General features: G+C 36.6%; 1 long non-coding RNA gene across 1 annotated transcript in view; it reads right to left on the bottom strand.

Moving 5' to 3' along the window:
- The window catches only part of LOC118972313 (uncharacterized), a 47,360-nt gene that overhangs the window by 6,514 nt on the left and 16,896 nt on the right, over positions 1–23,950 (bottom strand). The window contains exons 2-3 of the long non-coding RNA XR_005061220.2: positions 22,817–22,895; positions 20,345–20,459 (exon numbers count right to left, since the gene is read on the bottom strand). This is a non-coding gene — a long non-coding RNA (uncharacterized lncRNA). The remainder of the gene's footprint in view (positions 1–20,344; positions 20,460–22,816; positions 22,896–23,950) is intronic.

The raw sequence follows: 23,950 nt of genomic DNA, 5'->3' as shown, positions 1-23,950 counted from the left end.
TTGTTGCTCAGATTTTTCCAGTTTTGTTCATTGGGAGCTCTGTCAGGTTGATTCCTGTGTGTCCGTGTGTCTATCCCTTTTTTTCTCTTTTTCTTTTTCTCTTTCAATTTTATTGCATTTTCTTTCTGACACTACAAGGTACTCTAGACTTATCTTTATTTTTCCTGCACTAGCCCAAGAATTAGCCACATCTCTAAGGAGCCCTGTTACCTAATTTTTTATTCATGAATTCAGAAACTTAAAATGAGGTTTATTTTCACTTAAGTATCTCAAGGCTGATGCAAATTTGCAGATGGTCCATCTTATGCATGTGGATCTTCCCTTGATCTTTTAACTTTCACAGTGTCAGAAATTGTATCTGACATGCAATTGAAGAACTTACCAGTTATCAGAAAGCTTCTGTTTTTAACCAGATAAATGCCATTTATACAAGCTCTAAAATGGTGCATATTATTCCTGTTCAGTCATATCTTTTGTGACCAAGAATGGTTTAATTAAATTCTCCTCTAAGAAATAGTGCAATGCCAATTTATGTTTTTGAATTTAGTGGAGATGAGTGTAAATTTCTTAGCTTGCACTTTCTAAATATGTTTCCTAGTTTATCTGTCCTGAAATATGGTACCAACATTGTTGAGGTCTAGACAGCTGGCTAAAGTTAAATGCAAGCTATTTTTCCCTATGAGCCATATGCTCTGGGAATCACTTTGCTGATAGATTTATAACCCTTTGCTATGATCAGGAGGAAAGTAGGTGTGTCTCTAAAATATACCATACATAATCCAGGCACGACCAGGGAGAGCAACAATTTATTGCCACTTCTTCAGTCTTATGAATACAAAAGGGGCAGGAAGTAGATTGTCAACATGAAAAAGACTCTAGCTGTGTTTTCAGGAGACCATATTTTTTTCTGAATAAATGTTTCTTTATTTAATCCATTTCTTTAAAATAGTACTGCAACCTTCCTGTATAAGTTGAATTTGCTTCTCTAACACCCACATCAAAATTTCTCCCAGCACAATATCCCAACATTAAAAATTTAGGTAAAAAATCTTTTTCTTAATAACCTTATAGTCTCCATGATGCAATGTTTATTTGATTTAGTGCTCCATTATGTACTCTTTACTGATCAATTGCTTTGGCAATGGTCAAAAATCAGTAGTTTCATTGTCATGTTCCTTAATTTTAATGGCCTATATACTACTAGGAGACATAAACTGGGCATATATAACAGTAGAAATAGGTTGGGGAAGGAACTAATTCATGCTAATGTTTGAACATAGAGAACCAGTCTGGCCTTAAAAACCCATTCATCAAAACCTTTGTTCCAACACTTCTGCTTTTGCATTATTGGAAGAAATTTCTGATAATCTCATTTCCTGTAGAGTCTAAATGGGCCACAGTGGTCAAGTTTCTATTCTGCCTCATCATTCACAATGTCTTTAGTTCCATGGAAACAGCAAAACAGAGAGAGGAAGAAAGGTAGTTCCTGATAATAATGGTAATTGTATCACCAGGCTTATACATTACAAATTGCCTTCTTATACTCCACCTCTTTAGAGATTCCTAATCAATTTTGCCTGGACACTGACTCAAGTAGAGCATCTTGCGTATTGTTTCAAACACCCAAGTGCTTTCACTAATAGCAGGACCAGAGTACCAAGTAAGGGTGAATCTCCAGGTCTTCTTTAAGGATCTAAGTAGCTTGAGGGCTTCCAGGAAAGATAACTCTCCCTTGACCAGAAGACTTCCATAAAGTACAATTAGTCAAAGATACCAGAACATAAAGAGTACCCGAATACAATGGGGGCAGGGGGTGGGGGTTTAGAGGAATGACATCAATTGTATTGAAGAATGGACAAATATGAAAGGCCTCAACAAGAACATAAAAACATCATAGTTGCTATTATTGTTTCCAGTTTTATTATTAGGTGAACAGCCAAGGAGATACCATAGATAGAACACGAGAGGTTTATGGTGTCAGAGATCTCATGAAGCAGCCAAGTTCAACTAAACTTCCTCATTCTAATAGCACCAATGTCAGCCGAAGATGTACTTAGTACAACAGAAGTCTCAGTTTTCAAAGTCAGTAGTAACCTTAGAGATTTCCCCATTTTTCAAATAAAATGAGACTTGTCCACTTTCACTCAAACTGTCTCTCCTACTTTTAAAGCCTCCACAGAAAGATAATGGAACTCTTCTCTATGACTCCTCTCAGAGTTCATCATTGTTGACTGTCACAGTTTTCTACTGATGTCTAGCTTGAGTATCTCATGCTGCAGTTTACGCTCCTTCCCTTAACAAATAGGAAAAGCAAGATACGCATATTCTTGTTGTGCATTTTGCTATCTCAATGGAACATTCTTCAACTTACAGATATATGATTTGGGGAAAAACTGTTTTTAGAGCTGACAGAAAAAAAATCACCTGATTCACACTCCATTAACTCTTCTTTTTTAAGAAAGTCGTTTTTCCAGTCTTCCACTGAGCTGAAGCATTGCTCTTCACAAATAGACTGCTCTCCTATGATTATATATTTGCCTTTAAATGTTAAACATGAAAGACTGTTCATTTAAGAAGACTTTTGATAATCAAACCTAAATAAATATCTCAAAAAGAACCATTTTTTTTTTTCATAGCTTTGCTGATTATCGCTCTGCAGAGTGATATTAACTTCATGGAATAATGAAAGTTAAAACTCTACAGGGGAAAAGCACTCCCCCAGAAGGTTTCCTTGAAACCACATCAGCATAGGAAATGCTTAGCAAAAGTTTATCTGTGGCTAAGAATAGAATGCAATTGTTATACAAAGCTGCAGTTACCTGGCTTAAATTCCTTTTCTCAGGAAAGTAATGGATCCAGAAACTAATAATTCCATATATATATATATATTAGACCAAATGTTATTTAGGATGAAAGTAGATTTTTCACTATAGAGAGAATCTGCTAAGTTGCAAAATAAATATGTTTTAAAGAAACTATCTATTCATTAAGCATTAACGCATGCAGTAGAGAGAGGCCCTGCCTGGTACGCCCACACACAATGAAGGTGAGCTGTCAGGCTGCCTTCTCATAGGAGAATCAAGTAGTCTGTGCTTACCAAATTACTGTGCTATCCAAAAGTGGCCACTTAACCCCTTGGATGCCTTTTACCCAAATTCACAGCTATTGAGAACAGCATCTGATTGGCTAAAAAATGACTTTGAGGCAGTGTGGGTATTATTTCTCTCTCTGTCATTTTCTTCCTAGTAAAAGCTCCTTATCTGACATTATGCCCCTGATGCTAATTTGATGCACAAGATGCTGTGTTGAGTCTTTCTGGCAGCCTCCGTAACAAGTGCACCTTCCCTAGATGCTACCATGGCTTCGTACTGCAGGAGCTGGAGAAGTCTTTGCATGTCATATACTTCAAGTAACCCTTTCCTCAGATAAGCAACTCAGGCTGAGACAGACTGAGTTACTTGCTCAGGACGGCTAGCTTGTTAAGGACAGGGCTTCAAAGAAAGCCCAGATCTCCTGACTCCCACCCCAGTGCTATCTTTGGTTTACAAAACTACCCTTGATCCCTTAAGTGGGAGGTGGGGGAACTTCTAGTTCAAAGTCATAGCAGCACCATGTAAACTTCAATGTATTGTAACCTCAGACACTGAAGGGGGGAATGGAATAGGACTTGGGGCTCATAATGAATGAGCACAAAAGCACCAGGGAGGGCGGTCTGGGAGATCCTGTGGAGATAAGGTGGTGGTGTAGTGGGAAGACTAGGAAAACCCCTGGGGTTTGGGGAATGTTCGGCTTTTGTGTATGTGTACCTCAGCCCTTTATTTAGAGGCCAACCAAGCCTCAAGGAGGGCCTTCAGTGTTTAAATTTCAGTGCCTTAAGCACAATAACAGAAACCCTAACCACTTACCTAAGGGCTGTTACAGGTCAGAAACTATGTTAACCTCATTAACTGCCTTAGGCAATTTGCTCAAAATTTGTGTATAGAAGGTCTCACCTTTGCTGATATCGTCAGGCTGTACCTGTACCTCTAACCTTCCATCCGGGAACCTGCCTTCCCAGAGCGTCAGTCATATCTAGATTCTGCCTCTTTGTCCGGCAGCTAGACTGAGTTTGGCTCTTCATTCTGGCAGCACCATGAACAGTCAGGCTGAGGACCAGTCTCCCCAGTACTGTATCCCATTCACACTCCAGAAGCCTTTCCCTGGTCTGGCCTCTGGAAGATTGCAGGTACATCCTGGGGATAATAGCTGCTGGCCCTGGAACTGCAGCCTCTGTTGTTCATCCTGGGAGCTGGGGAAACCCAGTTACACCTCTGGCCTCTTTTTATCCTTTGTATAAATGCGATATAATGTTAGTTTTTTAAATGAAGAAATCCCATTTCTATTCAAGGTTAGTGATGTGATAACGCAGACTTCACTAGCCTAGAGCTGTCACCCTGGGTTTGAGATCCCCCTGATTCCCAAACTAGCTATTTAACTCAAGTTCAAATACTCTGTGCTAATTTATCTCTCCATGATATTGCACTCATGATTTTCTCTATTTAGAACACCTTCCTTTCTTTATCTATTCGGTGGTGTTGCACTCCGCTTTTAAGGCTCAGTTCAAATGTGTACTCTGCTAAGACTTTCCCCATCACTCCATTCCTTTCCCACTGTGGGGAGGCTGTATTTATAGAGGAAGAAAAGAAATTGTGAAAACAGAGTTCTCAAGTCGTCAGGAGCCATAGTGTTTAATTAATCAAAGTTGTAAGTCTGTAGGGTACAGGATCCAAGAATGGTAGGCGTGGTAAGATGACTAATGAATAAAGATTTTTTGATACAAAACAAATTATGACTCAGGTATCCTCACTTTGAATCCAAGGCTGTCTTCATCACACAAGGCTGTTGCCACATTAAATTGTGAATTTAACATTCTGTACAGAGGAGATGCATTAGTCGACTGCATCAACACACTTCTGAAACTGCAGCATACAGACAGCAACTGCTCTTAGCAATGAGGCTGAGGTGAGCCTTTCACTGTGTTTCTGAACTGAGGCACTTTACTGGAACAGCCTGAATGTCAGATGAATATTATCAGAAATGGGTAGCATAGTCTTCCCAGTCAGTAATCTGTGCTGCTTTCAAGAACAAGGAGGAAGAAGCAAAGACCAAAAAGAACAGAGATCACTGAATTAAAAAAAAAAACAATGACAAATTGATCTTTTGAATTAGTACATAAAGATAGGATGTCCAGCACACCAATTCTTCTGTGCTGGCAGCTAACTGTCTACCTGTTGGTAGAAAAACATCCCCTGCACAGAAAAGGGACCAGTCATATTTAAGAAAATGAAAAGCTGTTAAATAGCAATAATAGACGCAAACAGGAAGTGAGAAGTCCAGAGAATGCATCAACAAAAGCAAAGGAAACAATGTGCTAGATGGCCCATTCTAAATGTAGCTTTGGTACCTAGAGGGCAAAAAAGTTGAGAACACATTCTCCAGCTGAATTTATGGGAGTGGAGTATACGTTCATTAGCTCATCAGGACAAAGTACTCAACAGTAAGAGAGTAGCAAAAAAATAATTCTGCCCTTCAGAAATACATTTTTTAACTTAAGGTATCAGGAGTTGAGAGATTTCTTGATGAAAAATGCCTGCAGCCCTGCTATCACATTAGCCTTTATGGTTGGGAACTGGAGGATTCACTAAAGGCACCCAGAGATGGAAGCAGAAGGTGAATGCCCTGCGTCTGATAGAGTGTCAGACACAGAAGGGGAAGCAAAGGAAAGTTTTCCCTGGATGCCAAGTGCACATTCCCCTGGGTAAAAGGGAGGACAGCTGTTGAGTTGCTCCCTCTTGGGATTAATCGTGAACAGCTTTTTTACAGTTGTTTCAACTTTATGATACTACCAGATAAAAATAGTTATCTCTATTAGGGCTTTGCAGTTTCTTAAATGCTTCAAATTACGTGACTTTTAATAGCCTACGCTCACAATCACCCCACATGTTAATGCATTTTATTGCCTGAGCTGATCTGTGGCAAGTCACAGTCCCTTCCACTTTGTTCCCAGCCATCACCCACTTCTATGTGATCCTGACCCTGTTCCATCCCATTAAGTTAAGGCCCAAGTCGGTCTCCTACCCTTGGCTCTGACTCCCATTTTCTGGCCTATCTCTGTTGTTTGAGCTTTTGTAAATGCTCATGGCTGCACAGCCAGGTTCCAAGTCCTCCAGACACTTCAGGTCACTCATCCAATTCCTACACTTCTCACTACCAGCCTAATTCCTCCACCCACCCCCAGCCACTCCCAGGTAATTTTCTCCTTAACCGTCCAGTTAGTGTGAAATAAACCTTAGTACTTCCCTGATTGCCCAATATTTTAGCTGGGCCTATTTGTTTAGACAAGGAAACTGACCCTGAGAGAAGTTTTATTGGCCAAGATCACATATCTCATAAATGCTTGAGGTACAACCCCAGTTCAAGCTATTTCTAAGCATCAACAGCCTAAACATTAACCATCCTTTCTTTACTCCCCCATCACATATTACTCAACAGAAAACACTATTTCAGTGTAAATTAACTGTCTCTCCTATAAGGATTTCAAGACTAGAGTTCTCTCCTACCTGTTAATTTTTCAAGTTTACTGACAGTGCCATGGCCTGGATTGCTTTGGTTTGGTGTAAGTGATATAAAGATCCAGACAGAATGCCCCATGTAGTAAAACTGTAACTACAATTAGGAATGTGTGTGCTCACATGTGTGCATGTATGAGTAGCTAGGAGGGAAATCTGGGAAGGGGTAGCCCCTGATCAAGGATCTCATCATGGAGGGCCTGTATGCCATATTAAAGCATTTGGCTTTTGCCTTGAAAACCTAAATGAGCCTTAAAATGTTTTTAAGCAAGAGAATAATAGAATCACATTTATAGTGTTTGTATTATGTTTCGTGGCTTCAGCCTTCTGTGTACCACAGATATACTCCCAACAGACTTAAAGACATGGACAAAAAGAGGTTCAAAGTCTTGAGGGGATTCTCAAACCATAAGTAAATCCAAAATGATCATCTTTTATCAAGCAAATTAATTCCAGCATCTATGTTGATATCTTCTTGACAATTTATAAATTTCATACAAGACAAAGATTAAATTAAATTACATGCAGAAAAAATATTTTAAATCAGATATCAACTCCAGTGTTACTGAACTATTTTCCATTTCATTTTAGCATATAATTGAAGAAAACATATTCTGGGTTGTACACCATTTAATAATTTCCATTAATAACAGTACTCTTTTGGAGATGTCCTTGGCTGACCGAGCATTGTCTCCCAAAAACAGAAAGATAAATAACAAATAGATTGTTCATCAAGTGACATTGCTTTTGTCTGAAAACTTATCCCATTGCTGTTGGAGGTTTAAAAAAAGAAAAGTAGGAAGTCCTGAATTGCCTGAGTTGCAGTTTTCTCAGATGAATATATAATAAATCAACCTCAAAGCCTGACTATATAAACGTATGGTTTCTGTTCTAAATGGGCTTGCTCTGGGGCCTGGAGAATCAAAACAGTTTTTGGAGAAACTAAATAATATTGTCAGCCTTTAAAAATTACCTCTTGGATTGTAACAATGAAAAAGAACAAAGTTTAGGCCCAAAGAGTTGCATCTACTGTGGTCTATGCTTCTACCTGAAGTACCAGGGGTGGCCTGTAACTCAAAGTAATCAGCATCCCAGGCAGCCAATCCGTGAAAAGCAGAAGACAGGTACTTCCTAGGAGCTGTCCGGAACCTGCAGTCATGAGACACTGGCCCTGGCACAAAGAGGCTGTGAAAAATCTCATTAATAATGAATAAAGCAGGAGACTACCACTGGTCATTTCAAGGGCTACAACTTCATAAGAAACCTGAAGGGCAGAACTTGGTCACTATGTTATATATAAGCTGAACAACAGAGTCTCAGTCAGAACAGGTAGTAACAGGAAGTGGAGGATTCAGAGAACTGAATTTACAGAACACTAAAAATAAGTCACTCTCATTTACTGTAGCTCCCATGTTACTACAAAATTGATTATTATGATGAAAACCTGATCACATCTGTGCAGGTCCCTGATAGGCTGTTAAAACTGGTATTTTTCTAACTCATGTTTCAACATTTATTTATAGAGATGGCTCAGGAAAGTGAGGAAAGGAGAGGGGAAAAAGGACTCCAGATTCTATACTGCATACATCAGAACAGGGCTGGAGGTCACTTGTTTGATCTTCCTCAAAAAACAGTTTAGGTCTATCTATTGATACTTATTCCTTGAGGGTCTACTCTTTCCCCCTAAGTGGCCTATCAGAATAATGCTCCCAAATAAATGCAAACCCATTCCCCATCTCTTCCCATCCAGGAGTTCTGGTAAGTAAACTTTTCTCCCTCTTTTTACATTCTATATAACATTTTAATGTTCCAGTCAACTACCCATTTAACCTGGCTCTGATCACAACTAGATGCCATTCATCTGAGAACAGTTACACACAACGTGACATGTTTTATAGCATATTTCTAGTTTATCAAGCTTATTCCAATATTTCCTCATGTACATATCCTTCTGAGCGTATAAGAGAGAGTACGTAGCATGTGCAAGGTTGTACAGATCTTAAATAGCAGAGACAGAAACTCAAATTCAAGTTCTCTGACTCTGACCTAACCTTTAAAATATGCTTCTAGATTGGGCCTTCCAGCGCTTCTCTCTACCTAGTAGTCATTTTTTTCAGTGATAAAAAAAGAAAAAAGCATAGCCCTTGCCTTAGCTGCCATAGGCAGTTATGATATAAACGAAGGACTTAAAATCTAGGTCCGTAAGTATGGCATCTTTAATGACATTACAGATGTGCATGATTGTCTAAAATAGACCCTCTGATACTAGTTGTTATAATGATTCTAAGAATGTGTAAGGTAAATAACCTCTGGAGTAAACTGATTTGGGGGCTCCATTAACTCCTGTATGACTCTTGACAATAGTGAAAATTTCTTAATTAACTATTTAACCATATGACCATGCTGAATATTTTACCACATACTGTGAGCAATTTGGTGGAGTGAACTAAAGGGAACTTTATCTGAAGTTAACAAGAACACAATTTCCAAGTCTTTTCAAAATGCCATTTACTTACAAGTCAGGCTTTCTTTTAAAAAAAATGGTAATAGGGAATTTCAACTATGGTAACATTTGTACAAGTTAACAAAAATATGAAATATAGATCTATTTTTTATATGTGAGTTTTATCACTTTCATATTCTCATAGTATCCAGCACTAGGATAATATAAAGTTCACAATTAGCATATTAAAGTAAAAACCAAGGACAGCTTAGCTTTTATTTTATTCACTTCTAAGTCAAAACATGTTTATTGGGCTCTTATTCAATAAAGAGCCTGGAGATTATGTCTGAGTCCCTGCTCTGAAAGTACTTAAGGTGTGGCTTCGTTGAATGAATATGGAAGTTAATATAGCAGCAGGCTTGAAATGTTTATGACAGCTCTCTCAACTTCCCATTAAAATACCCATGAAATTACAAAAAAAAGTTAAAAGAAAAGAAGCTGGCAGCATCACTGAAAACTCAAGATAAGAGAAGACCATATGCCAAATCCGGGTGGAATTTCAACTAATTGCATCAGCCGTGGGGATGAATTCAAGAAGCACATTTTTGAACTGCACAACACATGCTCTCTAATCTCTGAACCAGAACAAGCCAGATGGACCTAGTAAGGTTAGAAAAGACTTTGATTCACCTTCTCTGCAAGTGCTTAGTTCTGAAACAGTGAAGAACTGACTAGAAAAACAGGTGGCTGTTCTCCAACTCCAGAGGAATTAATTTTGCAGCCAGATAGAACCAAGGTATTTCCCCTCCACATTTTCCCCCTATGGTCTTCTTTTTATTACCATCATTTCAAAATGTCAATTCCCAGAAAACAGCACAGAAGGAAGTACATAGCAATGAGAAGAGACTTGATAAAACATAGAAAGTGTTTGTCCCCTAAACTTGGGCAGAGATAAGAAGAATGTTAGAAGTGAAGGCTAGAAGCTGTGGTGTTTCACGTAATTCCACTTTTCAAAATATTATAAGTTGCATCATACCCCCTTGTCTAGTGAAAGAATCTGATGGAGCAAGAAAAGTCCCAGGAAACTCTCACTAAATTCCTAACTTCCAACAATGATAAATTAAGTAAGAACACAATTTAGTTTTATTTTAAAGACACAATTTTTCAGACAACCAGAAAATGGTGGTGGAGACCTAGAACATGCCACTAATCCTTTCTGATAGCAAATTCTAAAACTTCATTTATGTCTCCCCTGATAATAAAGCATAAAAAGACACACACTGAGCTCATAAAAAAAAGTTGCCATAGAGAGATCATCGTTCTGAAGATTCATAGGAAAAAATTCTTTTTCTATTATAAAACAATGGAAACTTTAGAAGCTTCTGCTTTGAATCCTCAAAATATGATGAAAGGATAGTACTTTCTATCCTCTTTAAAGTTTTAAAATGACAGTAAAAGAGTGGTTTCTCCTTTCCACTCTTTGATATCACACAAAAATCAAAGAAACTGAGCAAGAAGAGTACCATCTCCATTTTCAACAAAACGAAGAGATGTCTATAACTTACTAAGATTTTTGAGAACTGAATGTACTAAAGGTCTAACAGCATTATGGAAGAAATCTAGAATATATGCTTATAACTGTAAATGTCAGACACAGCAGTAAGAGTGCAGATCTCCAAAGTCATTGGCACCCCAGTGAGTTCTGGTTTGGCATAATGAGAATGGAAATATTGTCTGGTAGCAGTCACTTCTCTGGACTTATTTTTGCCATAATGTCTCAAGCAACAGGGAAATAAAGGTTCAGTAAGAAATCACACAGAGGAGCCCTATTTGTTGGAAGATGTCTCCTAGTAAAGCAGGGGATGAGAGACTGCATATGGTGGTTCACCCTGCCAGTTGATCCCAATGGGCTGGGGAAAGTAAGGACAAAAAAAGTCTCACACACACACACACACACACACACACACACACTTCTATCTGAGATGAATTTGTACAAGTTTGAATCACAGTCTTGATCCTTAACCCATAAGAAGCCAATATGAATTATATGAATAGTAATAAAAAGAACTAACACAAGATCATTACAAAGATATTACAAATAAGCAGAGGAAAATAATATGTAAATAACTCGTAGACAGAATATACTCATTCTAAAATTTTTTTGATGGACCAAGCAACAATTGTGGGCAAATGTACTCCCATAAAAATTAAAAATAAGCTTAATTGTCTCTAAATTACTTTTAAAGAATTTGTCTCTAAAATAAGAGGGGAGATACGGCAAGGCAACAAAAGGAGATAACATCTGAGCTTCCACTGGGCCAGTAACCATAACAGAAGTAAAGGACACATTAGAAACAGAATACTGGGAACTGCTGAGAACAGTTTAAGCAAATGAGGCAAATGATAGGCTTGGTAAAAAGGAGTAAAATGAAATAAAAACAAGTGAAATGGAAAATACTACAAAGATTATCTGTATGAAAACAGACATGGAAATCCAACAAGTTTAATTCCTATCTCTCTCTATGTCCCCCATAAAAGGGTTCCAAAATAGTGAGACAAAATATCTTTATGGATATTTATAATATTGCCAAAATTTCTTAAAAGCCTTTAATCTATAGACTGTAAGGTAACATCATGCCTTGGGAAAAATGTTTACACAATCATCCACACTAAGAAATATATTCTCATAAAATGACCAACTTTAAAGATAAGAAAAATAAGACTTTGATCGTTGAAAGCTAGTCATCTATGAAGGGGAAAAATAAGATTAATTTCAGACTTTTCCACAGCAATTTTTAAATCCCAAAGCATTACATAATCCTTAAGGGGAAAAGTATGATCCAAAAATTTTACACCTAGCTAATCTGTCCTTAAGATATAAGGGTAACAAAAAGTTTGAAACAGGCCAAATTTGATCATGTCTTAAAGACAAAAGAAAACTTTAGCCAACCAAGATATAAATGTAGGCCTTACAGAAAAAAGTATGTCAGTGAGCATTTGATTCATTTAGCTATAAATCTGAAACTAATGCAATTATGGGGATAATGATTACAGAACAGAGTATAGAACTTGTAAGCCCAGACAATGTAGAAATAATCAAAAGATCAGAAAAAATAACTGTAATAAATAATGATAACAACCCTAAGCAAATGAGCAGGAGTTAATAAGCTAGAAATCATAAATTAGTAGAATAAGTCTAAGTGCTGATTCTTTGATCAGAATGAAAAAATAATAAAATGATAAAATAACAAAACTAAGAAAAATGGGGATAGCACAAATTTACAAAATAATTATAACTATTACAGGATGATTTTATCAGCTTAAACAAAATATATTTTAGGATTTGGATGAAATGGTTGATTTTCTAAGAAATCATAAATACCCAGCATTGACCTAAAAGGAAAAATCTGAACAGGTCAACTACACAGAGGAGAGAGACAGATGTCAAAGAACTAATCTTAATAAAAATGCACCAGTCCCCAGATGACATTGCAAGGGAATTCTACTGAAGCTCTAAGGAAAGGATAACTTCAATGCTGTTTAAAATTTTCACTGAGATAGAATAAGAAGGAAATCTACTTAATTATTTTTACCAAGTGAGTATAACAATGATACCTAGACGCCATGCACTGAAATGAAAACAAAAACCAAGTTATTTACAAAGGAAAAGAAACAGATGAACCTTAAACTTCTTTGACACTGAACACCAGACAACCACAGAACAGTGGAAATTGTTGTAACCCAAGAATCTGAGTTGGAAAATATGATCATTTAGGTGTGAAGGCAACAGGAAAACTGTCTTCTAGATACACAGAAAATATACCTATCTACTGTGTCTGTGAAATCTATTTCAAGATATTCTAACTAACTGAAGTAAATGAACAGTTTTGAGATCAGACAAATCAGAACATAGCTACTGGTAGATCAAACGGAAACGGCTTAAAGGGTGAAGAATACATCTTGGTAAGATATAATTTCTGTGGGAGAGGAGGCAACTTGGAAATAAGGTATTCCTTAGAGGTTTAGAGAAAAAAGAAAGAAGGAAGCCAATGATGGAAATTAAGACTCCTTCAGAAATAAGAGAATCCCCAGATTAGAAAACACATCAGTCCATACTCTACTCCCAAATATGCCATTAATTTTTTTTTAATTGCATCACTGTACCAATAGAAGAAAGCCCTCTTGAAATGTAGTAATCCCCCCAAACACTTCACCCCTTCATATTATGGTGGCCAGAAAAAAATAAGACATTTCAGAATGAATATCTGACAGTATCCATACAAAACTGCTACATGGAAAATCAATGAGAAGAGAAACATTTTTACTGATAGAAATTCTTTGCCTAAAGCTAACTACAAAGCAGAAGAGAACTATAACACAATTCCTCACCCTGAATTAAATATCTTTAAATAAGCTTTTTACCAAAAGAAAAAAATATCAGAAAAGCATAATTCAATTATAAAATAAAATAAGATATGAAGAATAGATAAAACCTAGGAGAAAACTGAATAAAAAGTAAAATCATTTCATATAGAAAAACAATTTTGAAGACATTGAGAAAAAATGATTTCCTTGAAAATATAATAAGAATTAAGAAAATAAGTGGGAAATTTCAAGAAAATGAAAACAAAGAAAAATGTTAAAAGTATCAGAGAGAAAATAATATAGAAGATATGCATGAGGATTATACATGTGTATAATTAGATTTCTGAAAAAGAAAAACAGAATAAAGGAAAAGAGAGCTAGTGTTTAAACCATAATACAAGAAAAATTTCTTTAAATAAAAGAAAATTTGAATATATGAATTGAAAGGGCCCAATGTCTGCATGGAATAAATGACCCAGAATGGTCACCTTGAAGACATAATATAATAAACCTAACTATAGAAACAATGTTCTGGGCATCCATGCAAAAAGTCACTTACAAAGGAAATAAGATGATAAAACAAGAAAACAGTGGGAGAATAATTTTAAGAAACTCAAGAACAGAAAACATGAGCCAATGATTTTATACGTAGGCAAGCTGTCTTTTAAATATCAGTTCTATAGAAAAATAATTTGGTATAGGAAAAAACTCAGTAGATACTCTGTTCATGAACTCTTCCTGAGAAATTTTATAGACAAAATTAAAGTAGTGATTAGAATAAAATTTATGGCTCTACTTAGATAAATAGAAATAAAAAACTGAAATTAATTCCCAACTCAGAAAGGTGGGAGGAAAAAAAAGTAGAAGAAAATTTAAAAATGCAAAAGTAGAAATCAATGAAATAGGAAATAGAAAAATGGTAAAACTAAGTAAATCAAAATGCTAGTTCCTGGGGGGAAATTAACAGACAAATCACTAGGTAATCTAACCCAGAAAAAGAGGAAGACACACAGACATATAAAATAAGAAATGATGTGAGAGAAATAACTTTGAAACAGAGTAAATTTTAAAAGTTACAGCAGACTGTTTTGTACATCTCTATGCAAATAGGCCAAGATTGACTTCAATAGAGATAAAAGGTTTCAGCAGATAAGTTTTCACAGGAGAAACCAGTGAGATATGAAAGCATTATCCCACAAGAAGCACCAGGTCCCAATATCTTCTCCAGGATAATCCAACATCCCTGCTCTTGAGTGTAGAAAAACAAGGGAAACTTCCAAATTTCTTTAATGACACAAGTATAACATTCATGCCTAAATCACATAAACCATAAAAAGAAAACTTAAAAATAGTCCAGTTTTTGAAAATTGATGTCAAAATTCTAAGTAGAACACCAGATTTCAATGTTATAGTAATAAAATGTACTATGATCAAGTGATAGTACAAGATGTTTTAATATTAGAAAATCTATTAATATGGTTGATTAATAAATATGTATAATTCATTTCTAAACTCATAATTTTACTTAATAGGGACACTGTAGAGATTGTCCCATTAGGGTTAGGAAAAACTTAAAGATGTCCACTCACCTATTGTTTAACAACATATAATAGGTTTTAGTCAATATAATTAGACAAGAGAAAATGATTTGCAACATGAAAATGGAAAAAGAAGAAGCATATCTGCATCTTGGATTTGGAGAAACTATGATAACATAACCTACAAAATACAGGAAACAATGATAAAACACAAATACTAAAATAACAATAATGTAGAAGATCCAAAATAAACATATACAAATAAAGTCTTTAGGTATATAAATGGAAATACATTTTATACTAACAATTAAAAAACGCATAAGAATAAGCTTTAAAAAATATGCATATTAGTTCCAGTTCTGTCATGGTGGCATAAGTCTACTATAGTCTACCTGTCTAGCTACTTACAGCTTAAAACCATAGACAAAATACAAAAATGAACTACCTGTGGCCTCTAAATTAAACAAAAACAATCAGATTGTGGAGGAAAATAAAAACTTGAAGAAGAGACCACACAAGTGAGCTTCCCAGTTTGCTTTTTATCTCTTGTGATGGGCTTTACCCTGAGCACAGACCCCTGGTGTAGATGAGGGTAGCACACTGAAACACTAATCATAGCCCCCTCTTTCTGACCAGAAGAACCAGGAAAAGGACATCCCGGGGGGCTGGAGCATAAGGAGGGAAAATCTTAGATCAGAAAGAGATCCCTAATTATCCACATAAACCCACAGATCTTAGGCTCAGCTCTGAATCGTGTGTGTGTGGGACAGACCCAAACCATATTAGTAAAGCTTAGAGAACTCAGCTGAGATGTGAACCACAACCTGGAGAAAGGGAAGCAGTGCTTGGAGTCTGAACCTATACAGGTGTGTTCTAACCAAATCATTAACACTCACTAGAGGATTATAACCATGTCTCAGAGACTACACATTAAAACATTCCACAATTTACAGAATATAATCAGAAATTGCCCAGAAAATGTGAGCAATTATTGGCAGAAGACAATCATAAAATAACTTGAGTTTAAAATATGAGAGAAGATTTGAAAGCAGCTATTACAAGTATATACCATGAGGTCATGGAAAATACACTTGAAAGCAATGGAGAGAATTTCACTGAACCCCCCAAAAAGGATATAACAACAACAAAAGGAAAAAATTCATACCTGTGATGCCGGGGTTCTTGTTTGCGGAGCCAAAGAATGAGCTGCACAAACAGTCAAGGTAGGAGAGCAAGGTACAGGCTTTTATTTAGAGATAAAGTGAAAGGACAGAGCTCCCGGCTCACGCCAGGAGGGGACAAGAGAGTCAGTAGTGGTGCATTGTCTAGGGGGTTTTATAGGCAGTTGAGGATTTTTCGAGAACATGAAAATACTTAGGGGCGGGGACTTGTTAAGTGGTCTCTGAATATTAAAAATTAACTTAACTGAAAGGAATTTCCTGCCTTGATTTCTCTCTGGGACACCAGCACCTTGGTCCGGGAGCACATCAAAAGGCTGCCTGCCCAGCCCCCAAGGTGGGCTGAGGTATTGTCTACTTGCTAAAGAATCTTGCCTCTTGAACTTCCTGGGTGTTAAAATGCAATCTTATCTTTAAGATGGAATTCTTCTTGCCTTTTACTATGCCGTCTACAGCTGGGTCTGCATGCTAAGTTAGTTGCTCAGTTTGCAAAATCACCTTGTCAGATCTGAAGGAGGAAAGACAGCACAGAGGCCTGGGCCTTTTAGTATGCTAAAGTGAACCTTACACATGATTATAAATGGTTAGCATAATAAAACATGTGCTACTCTTCTTTATCTGGGGAACATTAACTGATTTCACTGAAGAATGATTCTAGAGCTCAATGTTTAACATAGAGTTTTAGTAGGAGGTTTCCTTGCATGTAGTTACATTGCTCTGACTGCAAATATCCCGTCCTGCCCCTTCCAGAGGCCCTCACCCTACTCTGACTACATCCATGGTCCCTGTCTCACCTAGAGATAGTGTAATCAAACTGCTGAAAAAACTAAGAACATAAACAAAGAATATAAAAAATTTTGAAAGCAACTACAAAATTTTGCTTAACATTGACTTCACAACTTGCCATAGGCAAAAATAACAAAGTAGATTACAGACCTAAACATAAAAATCAAAATTATATAACTGTAGAAGAAAGCACAGGAGAAACTCTTTACAATTTTGGAGTAGCAAAGACTTCCTAAATAGAACACAAAAAGCAAAAAAAAAAAAAAATTTGGATATCTCCAAAATTAAAAGGCTCTCCTTTTGGAAATCATAATTATGAAGGAAACAAAGGCAAGTCATAATATGGGAGGACATACTCAGAATATATAAATCAGAGACTTGTATCCAGAATACATTTTTTTTTAAATCTTGCAATTCAATAACAAGAAGACAAACATCCCTCTCACCTTGGTATGAAGAAAAGGTTTGAATGAACAGCACAAATGAAGATATACCAAAAGCAGATAAGCATATGAAAAGATGATCATCATTAGTCATCATGAAAATGCAAGTTAAAACTATGGAGATTGCACTACACACAAGACTAAAATTAACAAGATTAACCTAATACCAAGAATTGGAGAGGATGAGAAGAAAGTAGAACCTTCATACACTATTGGTAACAGTGTAAAGTAGCAAATTCACTTGGGAAAAGAGTTTGGTAATTTACAAATAACTAAATATATACCTAACAAAAGGCCTACTCATTGCATTCCTAGGTACTGGCTAAAGAAAAGGCAAAAGAAAGAAAATGTGGTCACACAAAGTCTTGCATACTTTTGTTTATAGCAGCTTTATTTGTAATAGCCAGGTACTGAAAACAAACCAAATGTTAATCAGTAGATGAATGGATAAACAAATTGAGGCTGTTTATCATGAAAATGTATTGAATATTGTTACTTTTTCTTTTTTCTTCACCTATTGAGATGATCATGTGATTTTTTTACCCTTTGTTCTGTTAATGTGATATATCATACTAATTTCTTTTCATGTGTTAAACCACCTTTGCATCCCAGGGATAAATGCCACTTGGCGATGACTTCTATTCAACACACTACTGGAAATCCTACCCACAGCAATCAGATAAGAAAAAAAAAAAATCAAAGACATCCAGATTGGTAAGGAAGAAGTAAAATTGTCACTATTTGTGCATAGTATGATACCGTATATTGAAAACCTAAAGACTCCACAAAAAAGAAATAGAATAAATGAATTAATTCATTAAGATTGCAGGATACAAAAATCAATATACAGAATTCTATTGCATTTGTATTTATTAATAATAATCTAGCAAAAAGAGAAATTCTTAAAATCTCATTTACAACTAGAACAAAAAGAATAAAATACCTAGGAATAAATTTAACTAAGGAAACAGACCTCTATTCAGAAATCAAAAGACATTGATGAATGAAGTGAAGAAGACACAAATAAATGGAAAGATCATGGGCTAGAAGAATTAATATTGTTAAAATGGCCATACTACCCAAAGCAATCTACCGATTCAGTGTAGTCTTTATCAAAATACCCAAGGCATTTTCCACAGAACTAGAGCAAATAATCCTAAAATGTATATGGAACCCCAAATGACCCCAAATAGCCCAAGTAATCTTGAGAAAGAGGAAGAAAGCTGGGTACATTATGCTCCCTGATTTCAAACTGTATCACAGCTATAGTAATCAAAACAGTATGGTATTGGCATAAAAACAGGTACATATCAATGAACATAATAGAGAGCCCAGAAATTAAGTAATGCATATTTGTTTGATTAATTTACTATAAAGGAGGAAAGAATATACAGTGGGGAAAGGGAAGTCTCATCAATAAATGTCATTGGGAAAACTGGACACCCATGTGCAAAGGAAAGAAACTGGAACACTCTCTTACACCATATACAAAAATTAACTCAAAATAGATTAGATTTGAATGTGAGACCTGAAACCATAAACGTTCTAGAAGAGAACATAAGCAGTAAGCTACACATACGCACACACACACATGCACAGATGCACACACGCACACACACACACACACAATGGAATATTATTCAGTCATAAAGAAGAACTAGATCTTGCCGCTGAAACAACAAAATGGACATTGAGGACATTATGCTAAGTGAAATAGGTCAGATAGAGAAAGACAAATACCAAATGATCTGTCTTACATGTGGAATCTTAATTTTAAAAGCCCACAATAAAAAGAACAGATTGGTGGTTGTGAAAGGTGAGGAATGGAAGGTTGGGAGAAATGGGTGAAGGGGGTCAAAGAAGGAAAAAAGGACAAAAGATTTGAATAGACATTTTTCCAAAGAAGACATATAAATGGCCAATAGGCATATGTAAAAATATTCAATATCACTAATCACCAGGAAAATACAAATCAAAACCACAATGAGATGCCACTGCATACATGTTAAAATGGCTGTCCTCAAAATGACAAGACATAATGAGTGTTAGTATGGATGTTGAGAAAAGACAAACTGTGAGCACTCTTTCTGGGAATGCAAAATAGTGCAGTTGGTCTGGAAAACAGTATGGTGTTTCCTCAAAAAATTATAAATAGAACCACTATGGGATCCAGTAAAGCCACTTCTGGGTATTTTTCCAACAGAAATGAAATCGGGATTTCAAAGTGATATTAGCATTATCATGTTAATTGCAGCACTATTCATAATAGTAAGACGTGGAAGCAATATAAATGCCCATTGACAGATGAATGGATAAAAATGTGGTTTATACATACAATGGCATATATTCAGCCTTGAAAAAATACAGATTCTTCAGTATGTGACCACATGGAAAAATGTTGAGTGCATTATGCTGAGTGAAATAAGATGGTCACAGAAAGACAAATACTGAATGAGTCCTCTTACTTGAGGCATTTAAAACAAACAAATTCATAGAATCAAAGGCGGAATGGTGGTTGCCAGAGGCTGGGGAGAGAGGGAATAGAGGAGTACTGAACAACAGACGTAAAGCTTCAATTAAGCAAGATGAATACGTTCTAGAAATCTGTCATATAACATTGTACCTGTAGTCTGTTATACTATATTGTGCAACTAGAAATTTAAGACGGTAGATCTCATGTTTTCTTTTCACAATGAAGTAAAATAAAGTTCAAAGCTTTCAAATAAAGCTTTCAAACTATTCAAAGTAAAAAGGGCTTTTTCAGGGTTAAAAAGTACCCAACCATTTGAATCTCCATATCTCAGTATTAATAATGCCTCCCTCATAATTACATTGGCAGGATTAATTTAGGTACATGTAAAAATGGTTCCCACTACCTAATCTTGTAAAGGTTAGTATAGAGAGAAGATTTACAAGGGACTTAAAAGTGGTTTGTTTTTAGAATTTGTTTTCCTTTAAAATTGCATATTTACAATTGACACACCTTTAGGGTAAGAGAAGATGCACCTGTGAGCTGCTTCTGCTTGAGTTGCTGCTTATGTCTGCCAATCGCAGTAGAAGGTAGGCTCTGGGCCAGTGTAATAACATGACACCTGCAACTTAGATGGCATAGGAGAGAATGAGAGAAGAGAATGATAAGTAGCTAAGCTGTAATAGAAAACTAAGAATTAGCTAATCTTTCTCTCCATGCATTCCTGCTAGTAGTCCCAGTTAATTCTGGTTTTATTTTTAAGTTTCCTGTAAGTTAAGGACAATATTCTGTTGATGGACTTCTCTGTCTACACCCAGACTTTGATTTCAATGTAGAAAAACCAAATTGTGAGTTTCTTGAGGGGAGGAATCATGTTTAACTTATTTTTTAAAGCTCCAGCACTTAATAGGTGCTTAGTATATAGGAACCCCAAAAATTCTTAATATTTGGATAAGTAAATAAAAGGAAAAAAAAGTGTAAAAAATTATGCAGAGAAATCTTTGATTTTTATTTTTCACTAAGGAGAAATTTATGCTTAAAATCTAAAGGAATACAGTCTTACTGTTTAAACAAAGCTAAAGATGAGAGGGGATGAATTAGGAATAATAAGGGATAAAGGAATGGTAATTCTCATTTACAGGAAATGACATCACCCTGGAGAACTTGTGTTTTTTCTATTCTTTATCCTTCACTTTCAATGACTATTTCTCCAAGTTTTCCTGCACAGTCCCTGATGATAGAGTCAGAGCCTTGAGCTGTGCTAAATAAAGTAACAATTATAAATTTCATGGTGAAGGTCTCTCTGACACACCATTCTCTTGTGGGGAGGTAGATGAGAGACAAAGGTGAGGGAAACAGCATGATTACTTTTTTCATGGCCTCCTTTTTCTTCTTGCCCATTGTGTGTTTTACTACCATCCATCAGAGTTATGTTAAGAACAGGCTTTACCTAAAAGAACTGAAAGTTCCATAGTCTATCACTTACCCCAGTCAGCGAGTCAACTCAAAACTCACTGTCTTTTACTAGGTCAAAAGGAATTGCTGATATTTTTAGAGAACATGATGGATTGCAGCTAAGATTCTAACAAAAGATGACCAAAATAAAATGTCAATATCACTTTCATTTCCGAATCAGATGGAAGAATGGGAAAAGAACAGATGACATTTCTCTCTCATCCCAATTTGACACTTATTTTGAAAGGGAGGGAGGAAGGCAGTGGGGATAAATTCCAAGTCATCATTTAAAATGTGGCTATAGGCATTTGTTATTGGTGTGTCACTGCATAATGCTACTTGATAAAATTTAAAATGTATCTTCCTTTCCCTGAATCTGGTTTAAAGTTGTCTGCCCCAAAACTTCTCCAGGGATGTGCCCATCTTTGTGTCTTCATCTTTCAAGGAGTGTGAAATTGATGCAAAATTTATACAGAATTTAGAAAATAGAGGCAAGAAAATTGGTGTTTGGTATAATCAGTTCCTTCTCCCATAAGCCATTTCTCTGAAATTCTGATGTTCTTCCTAGCTTACTCCCGAATTAACCAGAAACGATCTCCAACTGCAGCCAAGCTTTGGCTTTGACTGCATCACTTCCAATGCACCCAGTTAGTTTCTAGTGCATTAGGACCTAGCATAACCACACTCATGGGGCCAGAAAGAGGGCTGAGGAAAGTAGCAAGAAATTATCAAATCTACCTCCCACCCACAATGCATCCACAGAACTTCTGCCTCTGTTTTATATGTTAAGGTTAATCCATATATTATATGAAGTAACACCACTTATTTAAAACTCAAAAAAACCATTGCTCTACCGAATTCAGAACAACAGAAGAAAAGCTGAATCATAGCAAGTTAAAGCTAAAAGGTATTTAAGTGACAATTTAGTCCAATTCTCTGATTGGATGAGCAATTTGAGCTGGGGAGAAGTAGAGACATATCTGAAGGTTCACAGTGATTTGCAGACATGAATCTGTTGATTTCTAGTCCAATATTCTTCTTTTTTGCTCTATAATATCAATGGTGTTTAAATAATAAAAAGTGAGGAAACAGCTGTCCAGTGGCTAAGCTCTGTGATGTTAGCTACTCTAAGACCTTATGGAGCATTAAAGCAAATTACTCCCTCTTCACTCACCTGTCCATCTTTCCTTCCCCCATCATCCATCTTTAGTGAAGGAATTGTAGGTTAATACTAGAAACCTATTCTTACCATATTTTTTTACAACACAAGCACTACAATGAATCCATCTAATTCCCTAGCACTCAAAATCTGAAGAATAGAAACACATTTTGAAAGATCTATAAAGAAGGCAGGTATTCCGAAATACTACATTTAAGAGAACACTGAACCAGATAGTAGAAATACATATAATACAGGGCTTCTGATCACAGATTCCTGGGGACTTCCAAAAATAATTCATATTATAAAGAGGAACTTCCTGCTTAGATTTTGCAATGAAACCTGGATATCAGTGTGTCAGGTTGAATTACCTGCTGATGTCACTTTTTGTCGTAAGTAATCTTGGTGTCTTCAAGCCCGGCATCCTCACTCCTGGACTTGGGTTACTCACTGGAAGAGCATGAAACAAGGGAATTACAGTAGCATTAACAACGTGTTTTTCACTGGCTATTACTGCAACAGCTGTTATGGTATCACCAGCTCCTACATCAACTCCCCAGCTCACAAGGGTTATCTCACATACCACTTTTGTGCTTCGAATAATTCCGTTAGTGACCAGAAGGCATGCATCCTTTTCTTATTCTTCTGCTCGAGACTCACTTAGTGATGTCTGCTGCCAAGTGCATGTGGACCCATGTGAAGCTGCCCTGCATCAGCCAACAGAACCCACGGTGATTCTTTCTTTCAGGGCAGTGCTGCTCTCACGGGTATCACCATCACCTCCAGAGGGCCCTCATGCTCCCACTGGGCATGGCCCCTGCCTCTCCCTGGTACCACTTCTCTTAGAGTGCTGTCAGGTGCTGTGGACAATGTGCCACTGTTGTCTCAGTGCACACCTCCACTTGCCCTGGCTGCCGTCACTGCATTGGGGCCACCCTTGCATATGAACCCTCAAGGAACCTTGGCCAAAGCTGTACAGGGCTCTGGGGAAAATCATAAAATCCCTTCCTTGTACCTTATGTTCTTCCCTTTAGTGGGATATCAAAAAAGGGCTCAAGCTCTACAGAGTTTGAAACAGGTGTGATGATATAAAATTAACATATAGATGTTCACAGCTTCTTTGCCTCTCTCTTCTCTGAAAAGATCAAGGACAAACAGTGGATTGTTTGAGAAAAGCAAACAAGGAAAAGAACTGCATCCCCAGGTTGGGGGTCGGGAAACATATGACAGAGGAATAGTCCATGCCACAGGCGTGTTGTGTGCTCTGTGCAGAGGAAGGGGGAAGTTGATGGTCCAGGATGGTAAGGACAAGACAATGTCGATAGGAGAATTCCATTTGGATGCAAGAATGAAAGACTTTCAGGCATCTGGGGATACTCAAGAATCTGGAGACGACAGGTTTTCATTCAAGTAGCTGTGGACTAAGTTCCTCTACTCACATGGTGTTCGAAAGATAAAAAAGTGAAGTCTTAAATTTCAGCTTCGACTAGGTGCAGCTTCATGCA

Source organism: Manis javanica, chromosome 3, assembly GCF_040802235.1.
Source record: "Manis javanica isolate MJ-LG chromosome 3, MJ_LKY, whole genome shotgun sequence".
Taxonomy (NCBI): Eukaryota; Metazoa; Chordata; class Mammalia; order Pholidota; family Manidae; genus Manis; species Manis javanica.
The sequence above is the reverse complement of the archived record's forward strand: the minus strand, read 5'-3'. Positions and strand labels throughout refer to the sequence as shown.